We start from the raw sequence: 10,056 nt of genomic DNA on the forward strand, positions 1-10,056 counted from the left end.
TTTGTTTTAATGGGTCTCAAAATTCTGTGACAGATTTTTGGTCAAGTTGTTTCCATTAAAAAGTGATTTTAAAAACTAATAACTTAAAACTGTCACACATAAAAAGAAAACAAATGGCCCACAAAACACATTCTCCTTTCCTTCTGAAGGTTTTACGATGCATTGTTATCATTAACCGGTCTTTTACTATTAAACTTAAATGGCGAATTGGGAGAAACAGTTCTGAGACCAGTCTTCCACCACTGATTAATACTGGGGGTGGCAGGTGTTACGGGTGATATTCATTTAGCCCTCTGAGCTTCTGGGCAGACTTGGCGACCTTGCCAGCTCCAGCAGCCTTCTTGTTCACTGCTTTGATGACACCCACAGCAACTGTCTGTCTCATATCGCAAACAGTGAAATGACCCAGAGGTGGATAGTCAGAGAAGCTCTCGACACACATGGGCTTGCCTGGAACCATGTCAACGATGGCAGCATCACCAGATTTCAAGAATTTGGGGCCATCTTCCAGCTTCTTACCAGACCGGCGATCAATTTTTTCTTTCAGCTCAGTAATCTTGCAATCGATGTGAGCTGTATGGCAATCCAGTACAGGAGCATAGCCAGCACTGATCTGGCCTGGATGGTTCAGGATAATCACCTGAGCAGTGAAACCAGCTGCTTCCATTGGTGGGTCATTTTTGCTGTCACCAGCAACATTTTCATGTCGAACATCTTTGACAGACATGTTCTTGACGTTGAAGCCCACATTGTCACCAGGAAGAGCTTCACTCAAAGCCTCATGGTGCATTTCAACAGACTTTACTTCAGTTGTGACATTGACTGGTGCAAAGGTGACCACTATGGCAGGTTTGAGAACACCAGTCTCCACTCTGCCCATAGGGACTGTACTGATACCACCAATTTTGTAGACATCCTGGAGAGGCAGCTGCAAAGGCTTGTCAGTTGGGCGAGTGGGTGGCAGGATACAATCCAAAGCTTCAAGCAGTGTGGTTCCATTGGCATTGCTATCTTTACTAATGACCTTCCAGCCCTTGAACCAAGGCATGTTAGCACTTGGCTCCAGCATGTTGTCACCATTCCAACCAGAAATTGGCACAAAAGCTACTGTGTCAGGGTTGTAGCCAATTTTCTTAATGTAGGCGCTGACTTCCTTAACAATTTCCTCGTATATCTTCTGGCTGTAGGGTGGCTCAATGGAGTCCATTTTGTTAACACCAACAATGAGTTGTTTCACACCCAGCATGTAAGCCAGAAGGGCATGCTCACTGGTCTGCCCAGTCTTGGAGATACCAGCTTTGAATTCATCAACAGCAGCAGCAACAATCAGGACAGCACAATCAGCCTGAGATGTGCCTGTAATCATGTTTTTGATAAAGTCTCTGTGTCCTGGAGCATCAATGATAGTCATGTAATACTTGCTAGTCTCAAATTTCCACAGGAAGATGTCAATGGTGATACCACACTCATACTCAGCTTTCAATTTATCCAAGAGCCAGGTGTACTTGAAAGAACCCTTCCCCAGCTCAGCAGCCTCCTTCTCAAATTTTTCAATGGTTCTTTTGTCGATGCCACCACATTTGTAGATCAGATGGCCAGTAGTGGTGGACTTGCCTGAATCCACGTGTCCAATGATGACGATATTGATATGAGTCTTTTCTTTTCCCATGTTGGCTTTGATTTAGTGGTGGTTTTCACTACACCTATCTCTTGCGGCAAACCCATTGCGAAAAAGGAATCTTGGATTTCTGAATGAAGATATGCCACGTAAAGAAACCAAATCACCTGAAATATATAATTATGGCCTGTTAAATGAACCAATCACATTTGGAGGGTGTTCTTCAATTAAACTGTCCAATGAGCAGAATGTTAAATATTATGTGGTAGAAATTGTTACCTATCCAAAAGGGTGACATAACAATGATTTATATAGGGGCCAGTTCTGTCAGTTTTATTTATGAATTTATTTATTTTAACTTTTTTTTGAAATAAGGTTTTACTGTGTAGTTTAGGCTGGTCTTGAATTAGCTATATAGTCTAGGCTGGCCTCAAACCCATGGTGACCATCCTGCCTGAGCCTCCAATTGCTGGGATTACAGATGTGTGCCATCGCATCCAGCTGTCAGTTTTATTATGTGAGATCAAGATTGTAGGGAAAACCAATGATACCAATTTTGCTGCAGCTATTTCAAAAGGGACATCCTGAAAATTGTCTAAGTAGGGCTAAACCTCAGACAAAAATGTACTCAATGATAACTTCAAGTTGCCCATTGATGGATGAAAATGCCACAAATTGACAGAGAAAAGAGTTTTGTGTTATTTTAATATTTATGCTTTAAAGATTTGATCTCATGGGTTGTAGAATGATAGCTCTGCATGATGTGGAACTATATTCTGGAAGGCTGTAATAAAAACTGCCATTGTTGCCAAATTTCAGGATGTTGAGAATTGTCTTTCCTTATGAAAGTAATATATATAAAGATTATTTATTTTCCTGACAGATCTTTTCAGCTGAAAGGAATTTGGTCATTTAGTAAGGGAATGATTGACAATTTTTATTTCTTCAACAGAATTCTAAATGAAAGTTTGAATTAGTGCCTTTAGAGAGTACTCAGGAATTTCTCAAAAGTGAATTTCTGTGATATTCTTAATGCTTTTAACTCACATGAGGAGGCCCTAGAATATATGTCTTGCAGGGCCTCGATATTCGATATTCTAACAATACTAAACACCTGTGTTTCTTTTAAGAAGTTCATTACTTGTTAGGGTCTTGGCAGTATTCATTGGTTTCACTGGTTTAGGCACACATATGCCCTGGTAACTAATTGCTTAGGACTCTATCTGTCTAAATTATATCAAGAGGGCTGGGGATTTAGCTCAGCAGTTCTGCCACCTGCCTCTCAAGTGCAAGGATCAGAGTTCAATCCCTGGTACCAGAAAAAAAATTATATCAAGAGATTCAGAATCATCTCCAGAGTAAAATCCTTTCCACTTACTTCTGTACTGCACAAAACAATGTTTTATTCTGAGACAAATAGAAAGAACTATAGAACCTGAGTGGTCTACATCTGATTTTGACTCTTTTGATGTCCTACAGACTTTGTCTACTTCTTCAGTGACACCCTGGCTATTTCATAGCCCTACTCAGGCCATTATCACACCCCAGGCTTAGTAATACAACTCTTAAGATTCTCCCACTTGATCAGCCTTTGTTGTTAAAGATTTATTATTTTTATTCATAAAGGATTGTAGATCAGTGCCCAGAAAAAAAAGCAGAAAAGAAATCCTCTAACAGGATATTGCAAATTCTAGAACCATTGAGAAGGCAGAACAAAGAGGTTTATATTTGATGTAGCAAGAGCCAAAACCAAAAACATATATAAATGGGTAAAGAGAAAACAGCATTTCATTATCGAGAGCTATCTCTTGGAGTGTGTTCTACGTATACTGTCACTGGTGATTCTTGGGCTTGGCTGCTGGTGATTTAGTCTCTTCCAATCCTGAAAAGTAGATACGGAGCATATTTTTGGCTGTTGCTTTTTATATCATTAATACCTAATTTATAATACAGAGTAGGTTCATCTGATTGATCCAGCCTTGGAAATGTGCTCATTTTCTCACTAGAAGAAGTTTGGGATGAAGACTAGCGTAGTTTAGTGTTAGAGAGCTTTCTCAGCACACATGAGGCAGTTGGTTTGATCTCCAGCACTGCCCCCCCCCAAAAAAATTCTGGGATGTTGAGTGGTGGAGTGTTCAGTTAATCTTTATTCTCAACTTCAGTGGATTGAGAGATCTCTGGAGGAGTGATTTGATTGTGTGGTTATGTGTACATTAACCTTGAGGATGAATGTCCTTGACATTCATCAAGGACATTAACCTTGATGAATTCACAGATGAATGGACTATTAGGAGGTGGGGGCCTAATTGCAGGAAGTGGGTCATAGGAGCATGACCTTGAGGGCTATATCTGGCCCCTGGCCCCTTCCTCTCTGGTGTTCCTTCCCTATGTTCTGCTTCCTAATGCTATGAACTGAGCAACCTTGCTCCACCACACTCTTCTTCCACAATATGTCTGGCTTGGAGACAGTTGATCATGGATTGAGACCTCTGAAACCATGAATCAGAGGAACCTCTCCTTTAAGTTGCACATATTTTGTTCCAGCCATTGGAAAACTAATACATGGAGAATCTCTTTTTATCTCCTTCTCCTCCTTCCTCTGTTTCTTCTTCTTTTTCTTCTCCTTCTTCTTCCTTTTGCTCTTCCCATCCATATCTATTCCCACCCCTTCTTTGACTGGTATTGGATATTGAACCCAGGGACTTTAAACTGAGCAATTTCCACAGCCCTATTTTAAATTAAACATTTTTTTTGAGACACTTGCTAAATTGCCTTAAATTTGTAATTCTCTTGCCTCCCCTCTCCAGAGTATGGGAATTCCAGGCATACAACACTGTGCCTCACTCTGTTTTTCAGTAGGACAGTGTCAGGAACAATGCTACATAATTTTTGGGAAAAATCATTTGATTAGGCCTATTTCTCCTGCCTACAGACCAGCTATGTCATTTCGAGACATAATTCCATTTTGGTCTCTGGTCACAACTGAGACTTCAATGATCCGGTGATGCTGCAATTCTCTAGGACAACATTACAGCAGGGGAAGACATCCTGTGAGAAACAAAATCTTCATCTACTCAGTTTTTCATTGACCTAGGAATTCCACTGCTCTCCGGTCATCTGTTACATTTGTTTCTCCCCTCAACTCTCTGTCCTGAGTCATTTGTCACATTTGTTTCTCCCGATGTACTGAACTCTCTGTCCTGAGTCGTTGGTTACATTTGTTTCTCCCGATGTACTGAACTCTCTGTCCTGAGTCATTGGTTACATCTGTTTCTCCCCATATGCTGAATAAAAGGTGCTACAAGCTTGAGGGGCTTTCATTTTTGCCGCCCAGAGCAGTACCGATCAGGCCCAAAGCTCAGCTTCTTCTCTGTCTCATTTTTTCTACCTTTTCTGTATAATAAGTTAATTCACCTTGTGCTGCCATGGCTCACAGGAGACTAGGACTCACTGTAGAGGTTCTAGTAATGTTCCCTTTCCCTGTTGCCTACAGGACAGTCTTCCCTTTAAGGTTTATAAATCACAAAATTCCCTAAATGTACAGAAGAAGATCACATGTTGGGCAGTCAAAAAAATGACAAATGTTTAGAATCTATACAACCATTTGGCTGCCTAAAATCAACACGTATTTGTTCTACTCTTATACTTCTAAAAAGAACACTGCTTTCATGTATACTAATAAAATTAATAATGCCAATACAACATACCAGACCTAATGGGATGCAATGAAAGCAGCCCTATGAGGGGAATTTTTAGCAGTGAACGCACATGTACAACTTGATATATAGGTGTTCAACAGGTAACTGCTGGATGAAGGAATGAGTAAAAAGGTCCTGCCTTGGATTTTATCAGGCTAGGCATTAAAAATGGCTGTTTTCAGAATTCTGTTTTCTTATGATAAAACTCCTCAATTATTTCATCCTCTGAGTTCTCAGATAACTAAGCTTTGACTGAAAAGGTGTGAAGACAGAAATTTTGCTTGCATTCAGGTTTGAAGTTCATATTTGCCATGGAGAGATGTGACAGCTTTGCAACAGACCAAATGTCATTTGTTTCCCAGCACTAAACGTTGGCAAGAATACTTCTCTGCTAATTCAAGTGATCAAGAATTTATGCAATTTCCTCTGAAGAAAACTATTCTTTTGAGGGCAGGAAGAAATACTTTATCCCCTTCTCCTAAACTTAATTGTTGTACCAGGATCCATTTCTTCTTGCACCCAATTTTCTTACAGAAACCAACTGTATCTACTATGTTTAAACCTCTCATATTTAAAAATTTGCCTTTCAAACACATGATGTCCCAGGATGTGTATACTGAACTACCAGAAATAACTCAGTGACATATTCTTGCTTATTTCATACATATTTCCAACTTATGACTCATTGGTTTAAAGAGGACAGATGTGAATCAAGAACAAAACTGGGGACTTGATGTACTTGTGCATGAGAGGAAGATGAATCACTGTGCTGCTGGCAGAGCCTCTGGTTCAGGGGTCTGGGTCAGGTCAGGGGTGACTGTCTCACAAGCTTGAATGACCCTCAGTGTTCCCCCTTGGGTCCAATCCCAAACTCACATGCTGCCTCACACACACACACACACACACACACAGTCAGAACACCACTAGCTTCTGACTTTAGAAGCTGTGATTTTAGGCTGGAAGGCATGTGCACAAGGAAGAAAGGGACTGTCTTTGAGGCTACAACTTGATATAGGGACATATCAGGGGACCCAAAATGTCAGCAGTGGCATTTTCATTCTCAGTTTTCAGAGTTTTATTTCTCACTCTCCTTCCACCATCTGTTTTTCTTACTCTAGCAAATGTCATTTCCCATGAAGTTTAGTAGGCTATGAAATAGGATTGTTTTATGATGAATTCTGATGTCATTTCATGATTTTTTTTCCAGAGAATCCAATTCTCTCTCCCTCATCCTTATTTCCTTCTTTATCCCTCCCTCATCTTTCTCTTTCCTTTTCTTCCTTCACTCTTGCCTTTCTTTTCCATATATATATATATATATATATATATTTTTTTTTTTTTTTTAAATAGAGCTAGGATTAACACCATATCATTCATAAAAACTTTGTTGTAACTCCTGTGCATTTGCCTTTAAATCCTGGACTGAGATTTGTGATAAGAAGGAGTTCTTACATGTATTCATTTTCAGTTTGTTGCTAAAACACAACGGACACATTTTTAAGGATTTGATTAGAATTTAACTTCTGTTGGGTGTATGTATGTAGTATGTACTAGTACATGTGTGAAAAAGGAATGAAAGAAGTAAAAGAAGATTGCAAAAGACAGGGAATAATGAAAGGGGAAAGTGTAGGAATCAACAATAACAATATCCATTTATATAGCACTTCCTGTGGGTCAGGGACCTTTTAAGCTCTTTGTATATTAATTACCTTAATTTTCATTTTATCCATGCCTGGGCAGATGTTTGCCCTGTTCATTTCACATATAATAAAATTGAGGCAGAGAGAGGTTAAGGTCACACAGCTACTAAGTGGTAGAGATAAATAGTTCTCACTTCAAGGATTATAGCCTGCTGTTTTCTCTTAACTGAAACTCAAAATAAATTTGTAGTGTAACAAAGGAGAGAATCGTTCATGAAATATTAGAAGCAGGTTTAATGTTTTTCTTTGAGGGAGAAAAAAGCCAAAGGATTTGGCAGTCCTTCTGCAGAGCAAAGGAGGTGCACTACAGGAGGCAGGAGCATAGTCCACTTGAGGCAGTGGTTTGCTCTGCAGCAGGGTGAAGCCTGGTGGAAAGAAGCCAAAGAGAACCCAGGGTTTCCAGGGAAGGAGATGCTGTCTCATGAATGGTGGACTCTGCCTGTGAGGAGGTGCACAGTGATGTGTGTGCTGGAAAATTTCAGCTACCTCCTCTCTTCCTGTCTGGTTCAGTGAAGTAGACTCTCCAAGAGAGGGTGAGGGTTAAGATGGAAGCACAGGACTTCATCTTTTGAGAATGGGTCAGACTCATAGAGCTGCTGGGAAGAGATAGCCTGCCATAGAATGTCAATCTTTTCTAATGTAGCAGCCTCAGGGAAGGTGATAGAAACAAATTGATTCATATTTTAGAGTTATGTTTTAGGGTCAACCATGTTGCTTTTCTCCAAATTAAAAAACTATTGTTATTACACGAACCTTCTTTTTAAAAAGGGGTTTAATACTTTAATTTTGCTAACTGATAGAGTCATTTTCTTGGATTTTGGATTCCACTGGTCTGCATTGGTTCTTATCTCTATATGCAGGTGGTGTGATTTTTGCTTACTCCATGTTAGGTCACCTTCTTTAAGAAGGAAATTGTAGGGAACAAGGAAAGGGGATATTGCTAGAACCTTGGCAGTAAGCCCTAGTCTCCTGTGAGCCATGGCAGCACAAGGTGAATTAACTTATTATACAGGAAAGGTAGAAAAATGAGACTTTGAGAAGAAGCTGAGCTTTGGGTCTGAGCAGTGCTGCTCTGGGTGGCAAAGATGAAAGCCCCCAGCTTACCACATCTTTTATTCAGTACATCAGGAGAAAAGGAGAAAGAGATGTAACAAATGACTTGCAGAGAGTTCAGTACATCAGGATAAACAAAGTGTAACAATCCAAGAACAATGAGGAACTGAGTAGATGAAGATTTTGTTCCTCCCAGGATGTCTTCAGCTGCTGTAATGTTGTCCTGGAGCATCACAGCATCACTGAATCATTGAGGTCTCAGTTGTGACCAGAGGCCAAAATGGAATTATGTCTGAAAATGCCATAGGTGGCCTGTAGGCAGGAGAACTAGGCCTAATGAAGTGGTTTTTCCCTAAAATTATGTAGTATTGGTGCTGATAGGAAATGACCTTAAATTTTTCAGCCACCACAGCAGTAACAATTTGGGGGAATCCATGTTCATTTTGAGTTTATAGCTTTCATTTGGAAGACTCAAAAAAATTGAAAAATGTGTTCCTTAAGTTGTCTTTAGGAAAAAAAAAAGATTGCTGCATGCTGTGCAGCATGGTGTAGGACTTTAACCTTTTGAGTTTTTGTTTGGCACTCAAACATATGGACTTGCTCACTGTTGTGGGTTCCATGGAAGCAAAACCTTGCTGGTATTTGGAGCATCTAGGAAAGGAAAAGGAAGAGATTATTTTTATTATTTTTATTTTTATTTTACTTCTCAAACTTTTTTTTTGTATTAAATTCTTTTATTGGTACATTGTAGGTATACAACATAATTACATTTCTCATTGGGAATTGTACCTTTTATAATGCATCTTGGTTCTTATTTTTTCCCCATTCCTAGCCCTCCCTTTACACCCTCCACCCTTCCCTATTTACAAAGACTTCATTTCCATTTTTTCCATTTCTCATCATTATTTCCTTTCCCTTCTTTCCTTTCTCCTGCCCCTTCCACTACCCCTTTGGACCTTTTCTTCCTATTTTACATTATTGATTATTCATTCTAATCATTGGTACATTTTAGGTATACAATATAATGATATTCATCATTGGAAATTTGCACCTTTACATAATTGCTCTTGGTTCTTATTTTTCACCCTTGCCCAGGCCTCCCTTCAACCCCTCCAGTCCTCCCTATTTACAAAGATTTTGTTCCTATTTTTCCATTTTCTCATATTAATCCCATTCCCTTCTATCTTTTCCCCTAGCCCTCCCACTTCCTTCCCCTTTGCCCCTTTTCTTCCTATTTCACTTACCTAGTATACATTTAGCCCTTCTTTACACTTTCAGTTTCTCACACCAGAGAAACTATTCGGTATTTACACATGTGTGTCCTATTTATTTCACTAAGAGTATTGCCTCAATGTGCATCCACTTAGCTATAAATGTCTCTAATTTCTCATTTTTTATGGCTGAGTAGTACTCCATTTTATAAAAAAACCACATTTTCTTTATCCAGTCTCCAGTTGATGGGCATTTGGGCTGTTTCCAAGTTTTAGCTATTACAAACTGTGCTGCTATGAACATGGGTGCACATATATCACTGTGGTATGATTCTTTTAATTCTTTGGGGAAGATCCCCAGCAGTGGAATAGCGGGATCAAATGGGATTTCCAGTCCTAGTTCTTTGAGGTATCTCCATACTGATTTCCACAGTGCTTGCACCAGTCTACACTCCTACCAGCAGTGGAGCAGGGTTCCTCTTTCTCACTGTAGGGAACAGGGGAAGGGGACATTACCAGAACCTCTGCAGTGAGTCCTAGTCTCCTGCGAGCCATGGCAGCACACGGCAAATTACAGGAAAGGTAGACCAATGAGACGGAGAAGAAGCTGAGCTTTGGGTCTGATCAGTGCTGCTCTAGGCGGCAAAGACAAAAACCCCTAGCTTGCAGCACCTTTTATTTAGTACATCCAAAGAAACAAATGTAACAAATGAATAATGTAGATTTCAGTATCATATTGGGATGAACAAGGTGTAACAAAAGACTGGGTGGGGGGC

General features: G+C 39.8%; 1 pseudogene; it reads right to left on the bottom strand.

Annotated features, from left to right (window-relative positions):
- Nucleotides 1–253: 253 nt before the first annotated feature.
- On the bottom strand, nucleotides 254–1,715 carry LOC101712586 (elongation factor 1-alpha 1 pseudogene; annotated as a pseudogene).
- Between the last annotated feature and the right edge of the window lie 8,341 nt (nucleotides 1,716–10,056).

Source organism: Heterocephalus glaber, unplaced genomic scaffold (assembly GCF_053883595.1).
Source record: "Heterocephalus glaber isolate CG9 unplaced genomic scaffold, H.glaber_assembly_v1.0 deba00001577, whole genome shotgun sequence".
Lineage (NCBI taxonomy): Eukaryota > Metazoa > Chordata > Mammalia > Rodentia > Bathyergidae > Heterocephalus > Heterocephalus glaber.